Source organism: Equus asinus, chromosome 5 (genome assembly GCF_041296235.1).
Source record: "Equus asinus isolate D_3611 breed Donkey chromosome 5, EquAss-T2T_v2, whole genome shotgun sequence".
Lineage (NCBI taxonomy): Eukaryota > Metazoa > Chordata > Mammalia > Perissodactyla > Equidae > Equus > Equus asinus.
Genome location: NC_091794.1, coordinates 44,546,366 through 44,559,001, shown reverse-complemented (window position 1 = coordinate 44,559,001; position 12,636 = coordinate 44,546,366). Strand labels below are relative to the sequence as shown.

General features: G+C 37.5%; 1 protein-coding gene across 5 annotated transcripts in view; it reads left to right on the top strand.

The window, feature by feature from the left end:
• NAALADL2 (N-acetylated alpha-linked acidic dipeptidase like 2) overlaps positions 1-12,636 on the top strand; it is a 1,281,993-nt gene that overhangs the window by 1,255,601 nt on the left and 13,756 nt on the right. The gene's annotated exons all lie outside the window — the stretch shown is intronic.

Sequence of the window (12,636 nt, the reverse complement as noted above, 5' to 3'; positions counted from 1 at the left end):
ATCCTAGATTCAGACGTATCCATGGATAGTGTAATTTATTGCAAAGATATTGACAGAGCAGAGATAGCCTAAAGGCGCCATATGTTCAGGCTACATACTGTCTCACTGGGCCTTCCTTAAGGCTCTTTAAGACTAAAGAAGAGTGTTTTTCTCCAGTAGCTCTGCTATACGATAGCTGGCATTTACTAGGGTGTTACACTGTCAGGTATACACACACACACGTGCACACATAGGTATAAAAATTTGGAAAAAACAATCCTCAGAATAACATATATATTCTTCTACCCATGAAGTAAAATTAAAACAATGTACAAAATTATATATTATTCATGGATGTGTTTTTTGTAAAGTATGAAACTACAGACTGAAAAAATAAATACCTAATTTAAAACAAGTGCTAAGGGTGGGAGTACAGAATATGACAACTATAGTATTTTATTTCTTTTTTACACAAAAAGGAATTTATGCAAATGCAATAAACTAGTGAAGTGGTAGATTAGATTTTTATTCTCATTTCTTTATATCCTCCCTTGTCAGCTTGGATGGTGAATACATGTGTTTGTTATGGAATTACTAGCTTTCTGGATTAAAAATAAAATGCTCAAAGTAACATAAAATCTAAACGAGATCGTCTGATCCTGGAGCCCACTCTTATAACCATTAACCAAATCTGCCTTTCTAAATGACACAATTTTATCAGTACAATTCCTTTCTTCTCTCCTTCTTCAACTAGACTAATCTTATAAAGACAGAGGCATTCTTGCAAGGCATTCTCTGATATCCTAAATGCTCACAGTTATAATTTCAGCACAGTTATATTTTTGCCCAATTTGCTCCTCTTTGATTCTTCCCTGTCACAGTAGAAACACTGGATTCTCAAATCAAAAAAGTGGGAATAATATTTGATTCTTTTATTTCCTTCACTCCCTGCAAAATATAGCCTAAAGCTGTACATTTCTCCATCTGCATGGCTACAATCCTACTCAACATCAGTATCTTTCCTCCCCAGGTTGCACTAGTCATTATAAGTATTTCAAGCAAAGGAGATTTTAAAACAGAAAAATGATACAAAGTTATTAAAAGGGCTAGGATAATGAAAAGGTGAAGGTACTGTGTCTCAGAGATCAGTAATTGCAGGAAACTGCTCCTGGCCTTTGGGCTGGAGAAGCCTGAAGGAGGAAATCTATGATAAGCCAGGAGCCAACATTCTACTGATGTTTGGAAACTTTGTTGCTGCCGCTGGTGGAAGCACTGAGCGGAGAGCTTAAAGAATGGCCACAAGGTTGATCAGAAGCCTGGGAGCTGGTGTTCTCTCTGCCTCCCCTATGAGAAGCAGGAAAAAAGGTCTTCCACAGTTTTTTGACTAATACTTTCCTGCAAGTGCCTCTCATTGGCAGATCAAACTAGAATTCAGCTGGCATGAGAGGCTCTGAAATGTGTGTTCATGCTCCCAGCCACGGCATTAGTGGGGAGGACATAAGAGGTTAGGCATGGGACTGAAGCCACGTAGATCATGGCTACCACATTCTCCAAATGGGACTCTATTCAAATGAATGAATATACTTAACTTTTTCATCCATGTGTATCAAGATCTCTTGAATTTTTTCCCCTGAATCTATGGATGTCACTTAACCACATAATCTATAAAAATCTAACATGAAATGACTTTAGTATAATATTCCTGTACCACTCCATAACCAACAAAATGGCCAGCCCCAAGGCAGAGCTACAAAGCAGAGACCTGTAAACACACAGCTACAGTAAAGCCCCAGGTCTGATAAGGAAGCCTAAACAAGGTGGTAAGTGAGCAGAGAGTAAGAATCATTAAATCTTATTGAAGCCAAAGAAAGTTTCAGGGAAGAGGAAATATTTGAATTGAATCTGAGAGGGAAGAGCAGTTCTTCAGGGCAACAGGAAAAGAATGGCATTCCAGAAAAAAGGAACAGTATATGCAAGTCACACAGGAGAGTAAGGACAGGGCAGTCCCATGGTTTTCCGCTTTAAAGTTTCTGTTTCTTTTTTCTCAGCTTCAGCAAGGAGTGTGTTTTTTTATGCTGTAGTTTTTGAGGGAAGAGCAACTTCCAGACTCCTGATTTATTAATTTAGACACCACTTGATAGTATAAAATACCTAAGCTGGCCAACCCACATAAATACATACTGAGCAGATTTCCATCATGATGCAGAAGTCATAGTGCTTTCCCATTATCTTCAGCATGAAATCCAAATGCCTTAGGATGATGTCCGATCCTTCATGGCTGACTGCACTCCTACCTGTCTGCCTCAGTGCGTCCTCTCCTCCCATTCACATCTTATGCTCGAGCCAAAATGAAGGGCTTGAATTTTCCTGGATGTGCCATGCTTTCTCGTGTCTCAATACCTTCGGGACTACTTCCACTCTTTCAATCAAACAAACCACACCCCCATTCACATACATATGAGGCATATCTCCATTTTCCAAAATAAATCTTATTAATGGAGTCATCTCAAACTTACTTTAGGTGAAAAAGCATTCAAACCTGCCTCATAGCACATGGTCTCATCACATGGGCTTCTTATACGTATGTCTTGGGATCTGTGAGTCAATTTTTCATTGATTCTGTGAACCACCATGAATCATGTCTATAAGCTTGTCTTTAATTAAGCCACTCAAGGTTAGTTTCTCTTCCCCTAATCCCCACCCCCACCAAAAAAAAGAAAAAGTAAAAGAAATTGAAATTCCACCAGATTCCTGGGCAAAACTGATCTAAGCCCAAAGGAAAAATAAGGCAAATTAACACTGTATTACTACCTAGGGCTTCAGCCCCAAATCTTTTTATATTTAAGCTTCTTGGCTAGACTCGACGGAAAAAGCATTTATTTCATATTTTTTGGGCTGAATGACCTAGGAGGCAGAAAGTTTTGCTCTGCCTATTTAAGGTTAAAAACTGAAATTTCTTGACCATTTGAGTCCTTCTCCTCTTGCTTCAAATATGTGGTAAATTCTTTCTTCTTTTCCCTGTTACTCTCAGCATTTTATCTCACCTCTTTCTCCTTCAAACATAGAAACATATTTCCAAGCAAGTTTCCTCCTTCTTTCCGATCATGTTAGAGGCCATATTCAATCCCGTTTAAGAAACAGTGGTATCAACAAAAATCAACAACCTTTCTCAATTCTATATCTCTCTTCAGCTTCTTACTTATCTTTTGCCTTCTCCTCACAATTAAACTTCTTCAGGCATTGCTACGTATCGTTATGCCCTTTCCTTAATCTCCCACTAATGCCCATTCCTTGACAATCTGGCTTATGTCCCCAGTGCTCTACCCAAAATAGTTTTAAATAATCACAATATAACCTCTCTAAGCAAGATGAACTATAGTTTTTTGTACAAATCAGAACACTCTTTAAAAAGGAAAAGGAAGCATTATGAATAATTATGCTAGGAAATCAGGAGTCAGAAATATCTGGTTCAGGAAGTGTGATCACTCTTTTATCTCTAAGGCACTAAGTCCAATGAATATGTTTCAATTCTCATCTTGTATGACTCCAGTGATATTCAAGTCTTTTGACATTTCCACTTCTTTGGAATAATATTTTCCCTTGTCTTTCATGAAACAGCATTCACTAGTCTAGTTTTTGTTTTGTTTTCTTTTGGGTTTTTTGGTTCATTTGAAACAGTTTAGTACTTTATTGACATTATGGTTTATGTTCTTAGTTATACATTATATTTGAAATTTTTTAATTTTAATTTTTATTTGTTTATTATGGTAGTAGCATTGGTTTATAACATTATATATATTTCAGGTGTACATCATCATATTTCGATTTCTGTGTAGATTACATCATGTTCACCACCCAAAGACTAATTACAATCCATCACTACACACATGTGCCTCATCACCCTTTTTGCCCTCCTCCCTCCCCCCTTCCTCTCTGGTAACCACCAATCCAATCTCTGTTGCTATGTGTTTGTTTGTTGTTATTTTTATCTTCTACTTATGAGTGAGATCATACAGTATTTGACTTTCTCCCTCTGACTTATTTCACTTAGCATAATACCTTCAAGTTCCATCCATGTGGTCGCAAATGGCCGGATTTCATCATTACTTATGGCTGAACAGTATTTCATTATGAATATATACCACATCTTCTTTACCCATTTGCCCGTTGATGGGCACTTAGGTTGCTTCCAAGTCTTGGTTATTGTGAATAATGCTGTGATGAACTTAGGGGTGCATGTGTCTTTACACATTCATGTTTTCATGTTCTTTGGAAAAATACCCAGCAGTGGAATAGCTGCATCATATGGTAGATGTATTCTTAATTTTTTGAGGAATCTCCATACTGTTTTCCATAGTGGCTGCACCAGTTTGTACTCCCACCAGCAGTGTATGAGAGTTCCCTTCTTTCCGCATCCTCTCCAACACTTGTTGTTTCCTGTCCTGTTAATTATAGCCATTCTGATGGAAGTGAGATGATATCTCATTGTAGTTTTGATTTGCATTTCCCTGATGGTCAATAATATTGAACATCTTTTCTCGTTCAGCCTGGTTTTTTTTTTTTCTGCCTCTATTCTTTATTTCTGGATTGCCCTCCTTTATTTAGCATTAAATGTTGAATTTCTGAAGGCTCAGCCCCAGGTGCCGTTCTTTTTTCAACATACTTTCTTGCTCAAATGGAGATTATATCTAAGCCCATAGCTTTTAGGAGAACTTATTTATAAATCATTAATAAATTTCTACCCCCAAGCCAGATGTTGTCTGCTATCCTGAGCCATAGTTTCCTCACATTTCTATCTGACCTCAAAAGCAGCTGAAATTCAACTCATGCATACTCTCTCCTTTTAGGATTTCTTGTTTGTCTCAGTGACTGGATCCATTATACATTCAATTTATAAATTAGAAGGCTAGGATTCATCAGTGGCACCACCTTTTCCCTCACCCACTACCCAACTCAGTACCAACTACTGGTGGTCTTAAATGTCTTAAAAATCCACTCACTTCTCTGTTTCTTCAGCTTTTCACATACCTTTCAATCTTTCAAACTACCTCCTCTTTCATTTGGATCAGTGCTGAAATTGCTCAACTGTACAGACTCTTGCCCCACTCAAATTCATTCTTCTCATTAAATCCAGAAACAAATATATATATATATATGTATCTATATATATTTGATTTGCAAAGTGAACTAAGTGGTCCTTATCATCCAGTCTTTGAACAGTTTGAAAGACCATCTTCACAAGACCTAAAGTTGTTGCTGATAGTTTCCTTTGAAGAAATAAGACCACAGAGAAAACAAAGAGTTCTGTTGAAGACTGTGGATCTGCTACAGATATTTATTTTCTCTCCTTTACCATATTACTTTAAAACAATAGTTTTTTTAAAAAAAGAATATGACTACAATAAGAATCATTTAGAGGTAAAGTAGAATCATAGAATAAGAGGTTTCAACATCTCTCCCTCTCCCACCAAAATGATTCTTCTGTTAAGAAATTGAGAATTGGGACAGCTAATGTAGATATTACATCCTAAAGAAAAGACCTCTGGGAACTGGCCCCATGGCCTAGTGGTTACGCTTGGTGTGCTCCACTTTGGTGGCCAGGTTTGGTTCCTGGGCGTGGACCTACAACACTCATTGGCAGCCATGTTGTGGCAGCAACCCACATACAAAATAAAGGAAGATTGGCACAGATGTTAGCTCAGTGCTAATCTTCCTCAGGGGGAAAATACAAAGAAAGAAAGAAAAGACCTCTGTATTCTGCCCTTTAACAGTCCCATAAAACAATGACTGACTCTTTATTTGCATACTATAAACAAAATAACCACTGAACATTGTGCCCAAGATAAAAAGAGCTCACAGTCAGATCTTTATCCCCTCATTTTTGGGTACAAAGGAACAACAAAGAATCACCAAACAGTTAAAGAGGAAGCCTAAAGCAGACAGAAAATAATAAAAACCAACAAATGCCTAAAGAAAAAGAAGAGAATTTCCCCCAATTTTTAATCAATATATTATGATAGATTTGAAAAGATATTATTTTCATAAAAATATAACAGAAGACTCATAAAGCAAGAAAAGTTCTTGACAATTAAAATATGATTGTAAAAATAAGTCAGAAAAATGAATGTAAGAGGCCATTTTTCCAGGAAAATAACCAAAAAATATGGTAGAGAAGAAAATATAGCAGAGAAGAAAAAAGGCAAAGACTGCCAATTCGGGAAGTCTAGCAACAATAATAAATAAATGAACCAGTGTTCTCATTCATAAAGAATTAATTGTTTGGGGTATTACCCTCCCTCTATAAACAAGTAACAAACAGGACAAACTGTATGAAACAATTGTTTTTAAACATTAGACAACAGGCAACTCAGAAATGAGATGCCTGAGAGAAGGGAAACAAATAAGGTAAGCTCCCTAATTGCTCCAGCTTACCGCCTAAAGGCAATTTCCATGATACGATACAAGGAGGAGAATAATAACAGAGAGGAAGGCATTGGACAGAGACAACTTTCTGTGTCTGGAGACAGGAACCTTGGCCTGAATATGGATATGTGTATTGGGTGGAATCTCAGGCATCTGAGCAAGCTCTGGGCTGGGAGTAGGGGACGGATGCTGTAATACTCAGGGACTCAGGTAGTGTCAGGGCTGGGGAAATCCCCTTTCTTCCCTTCTTGTGTTCTTATGGTGGGACTAATAATAAAATTGACACAACGCCAGATTAACAGGAGAAAAGCCCAGTTTAATGCATATGTATTGGAGATCATAGAGAAATGATGCTCTGAGAGTGAACAAAGCAGGCAGTATATATATCTTTTACACAAAGAAACATAAATTGGTGAGGAATGACAGGACAATGAAACTTAGATTTGAGCTACGTAGTTAGGAATTTAAGCAGTTTAGTTTTGAGGTAGTAAATTAGCAAGGTTTGTTTATTCAGGCTTCTCAGCCCTGAATCCTCCAGTTCTGGTGACTAGGACGAGGAAGGGCACCTTCACACAGGAAATTTACTTCCTGCTTTCAGGAGGAACAGAGACAGGAGGGGCAGAATGCCCTTTTTGCTTCTCAACTTCAATTCGAAATAATCAGTATACTATTATGGGATACTTTTTGGTGGCCTGCCCTGGGCCCCAAAACAGTAGAGTCCTCAAAGGTCCTGCTTAGTAGTGAGCAAAATCAATCTTAGGCCAAGGGTTGCTCTGGACATTTCCAAATCAAGCTAAAAGCAAGCCCTAAAAGGATTAAACTAATCCTAAGTAATTTAACTGCATGCCTGAACAAAACACAACACTTTTTTTTTTGAGGAAGATTAGCCCAGAGCTAACATCTGCTGCCAATCCTCCTCTTTTTGCTGAGGAAGACTGTCCTGGAGCTAACATCTGTACCCATCTTCCTCTACTTTATATGTGGGATGCCTGCCACAGCATGGCCTGACAAGCAGTGTGTAGGTTTGCACCTGGGATCTGAATGGGTGAACCTTGGGCCACCAAAGTGGAAGGTGCAAGCTTAACTGCTATGCCACTGGGTCAGCCCCTACATCACTTTCTAAAGAAATACAAGAAGATGTAATCTAGTACCCAACAATGTAAAAACTGCAATGTGAATTATTCAATAAATAATTGTCAGGCAAGCATTGGAGCAGGAAAATATGACACATAATTAGTGTAAAACCAATCAATGGAAAGAAAATAGAAATGACAGAAGCTATGGAGCTAGTAGATAAATATATTAAAATAGCTATTATAATATTCTCCATATGCTCAAAAATATAAAGGAAAATATAAAAATGATGAAGGGAGAAATGGAAACTATAAAAAAGACCTAAACAAGAGTTCTAGAAATATGAGGAAATAAAAAATATATACTCAAAGAATTAACAGTAAATTATATGTTGCAGAAGAAAAACATCAGTGAAATTAAAGACTTGCAAGATAATCTACCCAAAATAAAGTAGAGAGAGAGAACAAAGAAAGAAAAATAAACAGAGCAACAGTGAACTGTGGGTCAATGTCAAGATCTAATATACAGAACGTGTAACTGGTGGTCCAGAAGAAGAGAGACATGGGGAGCAGATGGAGATGTCTGCAGAAATTATGAAATGGCCAAAAATTTATTAAATTTTATGAAAACTATAAACCTATAATTTAAAAAAACTAAACAATGCACAAGTGAGATAAACATGGAAAAGCACACTAAAGCATATCTTAATTAAATTGGTGAAAACTAATGATAAAAAAAATCTTAAAAACAGTTGGAGAGAGGAAAGTAACAAGAAATAAAGGAGGATAATTTGGTAAAGTGATAGCACGGTCACTGTATGTTTCCTCTGATTTCCCAGCAGAAAGAATGAACAGTTTGTTGCCATAGACACGCAGTAAAATTTTAAAGCACCAAGTTTAGATAATCCTAAAAGTTCCAGAAAGTAAAACAAAATAAAGCACAAATTGTGTTAAAAATCAAACTACAACAGGTCCTCTACAAATAACCAGTACTAAGCCAGCATCAGACTCTCATCAACAAGACTTTCCAAGTTTTAAGGGAGAAAAATTTTATCCTATAATTCTATGAGCAATTACCTCTTAATATGTTGTATCAGTCAGGGTTCTCCAGAGAAAGAAATAATAGGACATTTGTATGCATGTATATCCAGAAAGTGATTTATAACAAGGTAATTGGTTCACGTGATTATCGAGGCTGAGAAGTCTCACGATCTGCCATCGATAAGGTGGAGACCCAAGAAAGTCAGTGGTTTTGTCAGAAGGCCTGAGAGCTGGGGAGCTGATGGTATAGATTTCAGTTTGAGTCTAAAGTCCTGAGAACCAGGAGCATCAAGGGCAGGAGAAGATTGATGTCCCAAGCTCAATCAGTGAGGCAAAGAGTGAATTCAACCTTTCTCTGCCTTTTTGTTCAATTCGGGTCCCCCAGGAACTGAATGATACCCACTCACATTGGGGAGGGCCATCTGCTTTACTCAGTTCGCCAATTCAAATGCTAATCTCTTTCAGAAACACTTTCACAGACACACCCAGAAATAGTGTTTAGCCAGATATGACATTGTGGTTCAGTCAACGTGACACATAAAGTTAACCATCACACATGTCTTAAAGCTGCCATACATATTTTGGCCTTACCTACATTTCTAGTTTATTGCGCTCTAGTGTCATGACCTTTTGTTATCATCTTGAGCTTTCCCAGCACAGTGCTTTCCCCATACTGTGCCCACTGCTGGTAATGCTCTTACTTTCTGTATTTACTAGTTAGCTCCTGCTGCTCATTCTTCAGATTAAAGCTAGATTTTCATCTTTTCCTAAAGTTTTGCCAGGATATATCAAAGACCTGTATTGTTTGTTCCCATAGCAGCATGTTCTTTTCTGCCATAGAAATTATTTCAGCTGTAATTTTACGTTTGTGTGTGTGTGTGTGATTGATCCCCCCAAAAGAATGTAGGTTTCACGAACATAGCATCAGTGTCTTATCTACCCACCATTTTATCCCAAATGCTTCATGTATCTGGAATCAAGTAAGTATCCAGTATATATTTGTTCAGTGAATGATTAAAACAAAAAACAAATACAAGAAGCTACTTGGAAAAATCTGCATGGTCTTACTCCTGCTTCCTGGTCCCCTACATGACCAGTCAAGTGTCAGTTAAGCTGAGCACTGTAGTAGTGCTCCTCTTCATGGGAGAGGGGGTGACAGGCAAAGGGTAAGAGAGAGCAATGTCTGTACTTCTTTCAAATCATCACGAATGCCGCCTCCATCCTTAGAGGCAGATGCTTCTGTACCTTTCCCTTGGAAATCACCCCATTTTCTAAATGTGTAGAACTGTTGTCCAGGAATGCTTTGTTTTTCTTCTATTTGTTGCTATAAAATTTTATGTGCTTCTAACTTGTTTTTATCATTTTTAATGGGGTCTTACAATGGTAAGGGGGAAAATGCTATGTTTAGTCTGCCATCTTGAAATGGAAGGTTTCCATGAATTCTAAATTTCAATATTTTCAAGTTGCTTTACAAAGAAATACCGATTTCTATTGCAACTGACAGTGAATAAAAATGCGTATTCTTCCCCAGACCTGAAGATGAATGAAAATTATGGAAAGGAAGAGATGTTCTGGGGACATTAAAATGGAAAGAAAATTATAAGGCTAAAACAATAATATTGTGCTTAAGGGAGTCTAAAGCAAAGACCACCTGTGAACAATTCTAGGGTGATGTAATCTGAAACAGCATTAGAACTTGAGGAAAGTAGGAAGTAAATAGATTTGAAGCTATAAACTCTTTCAATTTTTGCTAAGGTAAAGTAATTATTTGCAGAAAAGACACCTACATCAATAATATATTATTGCCTCAATTTCTCTAACATGAAATTATTTAGATCATCCAAGACAAAAGAGTCAGGGGGTATTTGATCACGATCAAAGTAAGTATCAAACATATTGGCTCTATTTGCTTAATGGGTGCAACTAAATTTATGATGCACATAACAACATCAGCTTAATTGGAAGTATAATTCTTACTTCCTTAGGTTACCTGGGGGCTCCCCTGACTAGGGATCCTTGATGAAATTTTATTTTGAAGCCTTAGTCTCTTTAGGGCACCCTAGTGTGTGAAAGGCTGTAGCTAGAAATTGTTCTTTTGACTTTTCTCAAGTTCCACGTACCTGAAGCTTACTTATGAGTATACAACACTGCCTTAAAACAAAGACAGTTATTTATCAGGAATAGTAAATCTAAAGCAGCCACATGAGCACTGCCTATCAAAGTATCTTATTTAATTCTCTGCAAAGTAATAATCATTCACTGATATTGTTCTTTGAAATGTGTGTGTGTGTATAAATAGTCTTACTCCTCCCACCAGTGAGCTCCATGAGAGTCCATTTGACTTGTATCTCCAGGATCTAGAGCTTGACTTGGTGCTCAATAAATATTTACTGAATGAATAAATAATTTCTCTAGGAAAGTACTGAAAATAAAGTTTGAAAATCTGTTCTTATGGGGGCCAGCCCTATGGCCGAGTGATTAAGTTCACACGCTCCCCTTTAAGAGCCCAGGGTTTCGCCGGTTCTGATCTGGGCACGGACAGGGCACCGCTCATCAGGCCATGCTGAGGAGACGTCCCACATGCCTCAACTACAAGGACCCACAACTAAAATATACAACTATGTACTGGGGGGATTTGGGGAGAAAAAGCAGAAAAAGAAGATTGGCAACAGTTATTAGCTCAGTTGCCAATCTTTGAAAAAAAAAAATATGTTCCTATGATGATTTAGCTAATATAATATATGAGTTGTGTATTCAACAAAAAAAATACAGTGGTCTGTTGGTAAAACTATTTTAAGCTTTGGTCATACTGATCATAATTTACATGAAAACAGGAAGTGATAGCTAATAAGTTAGATAATGAACCAATTCCAAAGAGTGAAATGGGTCAAAACCTTAACTGTCTAAGTACAAGGTATAGAATACCTAGCTTAGTATAAGTATTTCTACAAATAAATAAATAAAAATTAAAAAGACGTAGTGGTATCAGTTGATTTAATTTCTATAAGAGCAAATGTGATGTGACTGTACAAATGTGTTCATTTAATCTTATACTGTATTCACAGAAGTATAATGCAGGGTAAGGGAGGTGATGGCCCACCTGTTTTTCATGACAGAGCAAGTAGAATGTTTTATTCAGTACTGTGCACCAATTTAAGAGAAGAACACTGATAAGTCAGACTTTATACAGAGGAACATGACCAGAATGTTGAAAAGTGAAGGAAACAGATTGGTTTCCAGCTAAAAGTAGAGCTCTAAAGATACATTATACCCTTTCTGATCCATCTTATGTCCCCAAAAATGAAAGGAAAGAAATAAATAACAAAAAAGGCAAAGAAAAAAATTAACCTAAGCTGGAAGAGTTTCCTGGAGTGAACCAGAAACCATGAGAAATTCTAGAAATCCAAGAGTGCACAGAGAAAAGGAACATCAAAAAGACGGACATTATAGCCTCACTGAGGATAACCAGAGCTGGAAGAGAGCCAGGAGCAACTAAAAGGGGGGAAAATTGAGGAGCAACAGTATTAGCATCCAGGTGGGTCAGCACGTACCTACACTACCACCATTTTCTGCATACAGCCCCACATGGGTATCTGCCTCCATGTTTAAACAGTGAGTGAAGGAACTTGGGTCAGAGAGGGAGGGAACAGTGCTCTGGAGAACTGTCCACACTAGGGGCACTTGGAGAGTGCCCATGCTAGGAAGGCCAATGTGGTCTATACAACCACACCAAGGCATTTTGCCATTTTCACAAACTCACCTTCTTGTCCACCCTTGCCAACCAGTCTGTACAAACTAGACGCAAAAGGGTCTACAAGAGAGTTTCAACTACCAAAATTAAGCAGATTAGAGTGTTATATTAAATGTATTTAAAATTTTGAGAGATAAGAGGGCGTTACAGTCATAAAATTCAATTGAGACAAATGCTTCCACTAGGAACATGGCAGCAGCTTAAATTTGAATATTCCCACATCCTTCTGAAAAAAGAGAAAGAAAAATAGCAAGCACACACAAATTATATGTTTATTTAAACTTGAAGAAAATTTACAATTTCCAAATTGCATAGAAGTGAACAAAGTCAGAGGCTGGCAGGAAACCGTACAGGAAGTTGAAATGACGC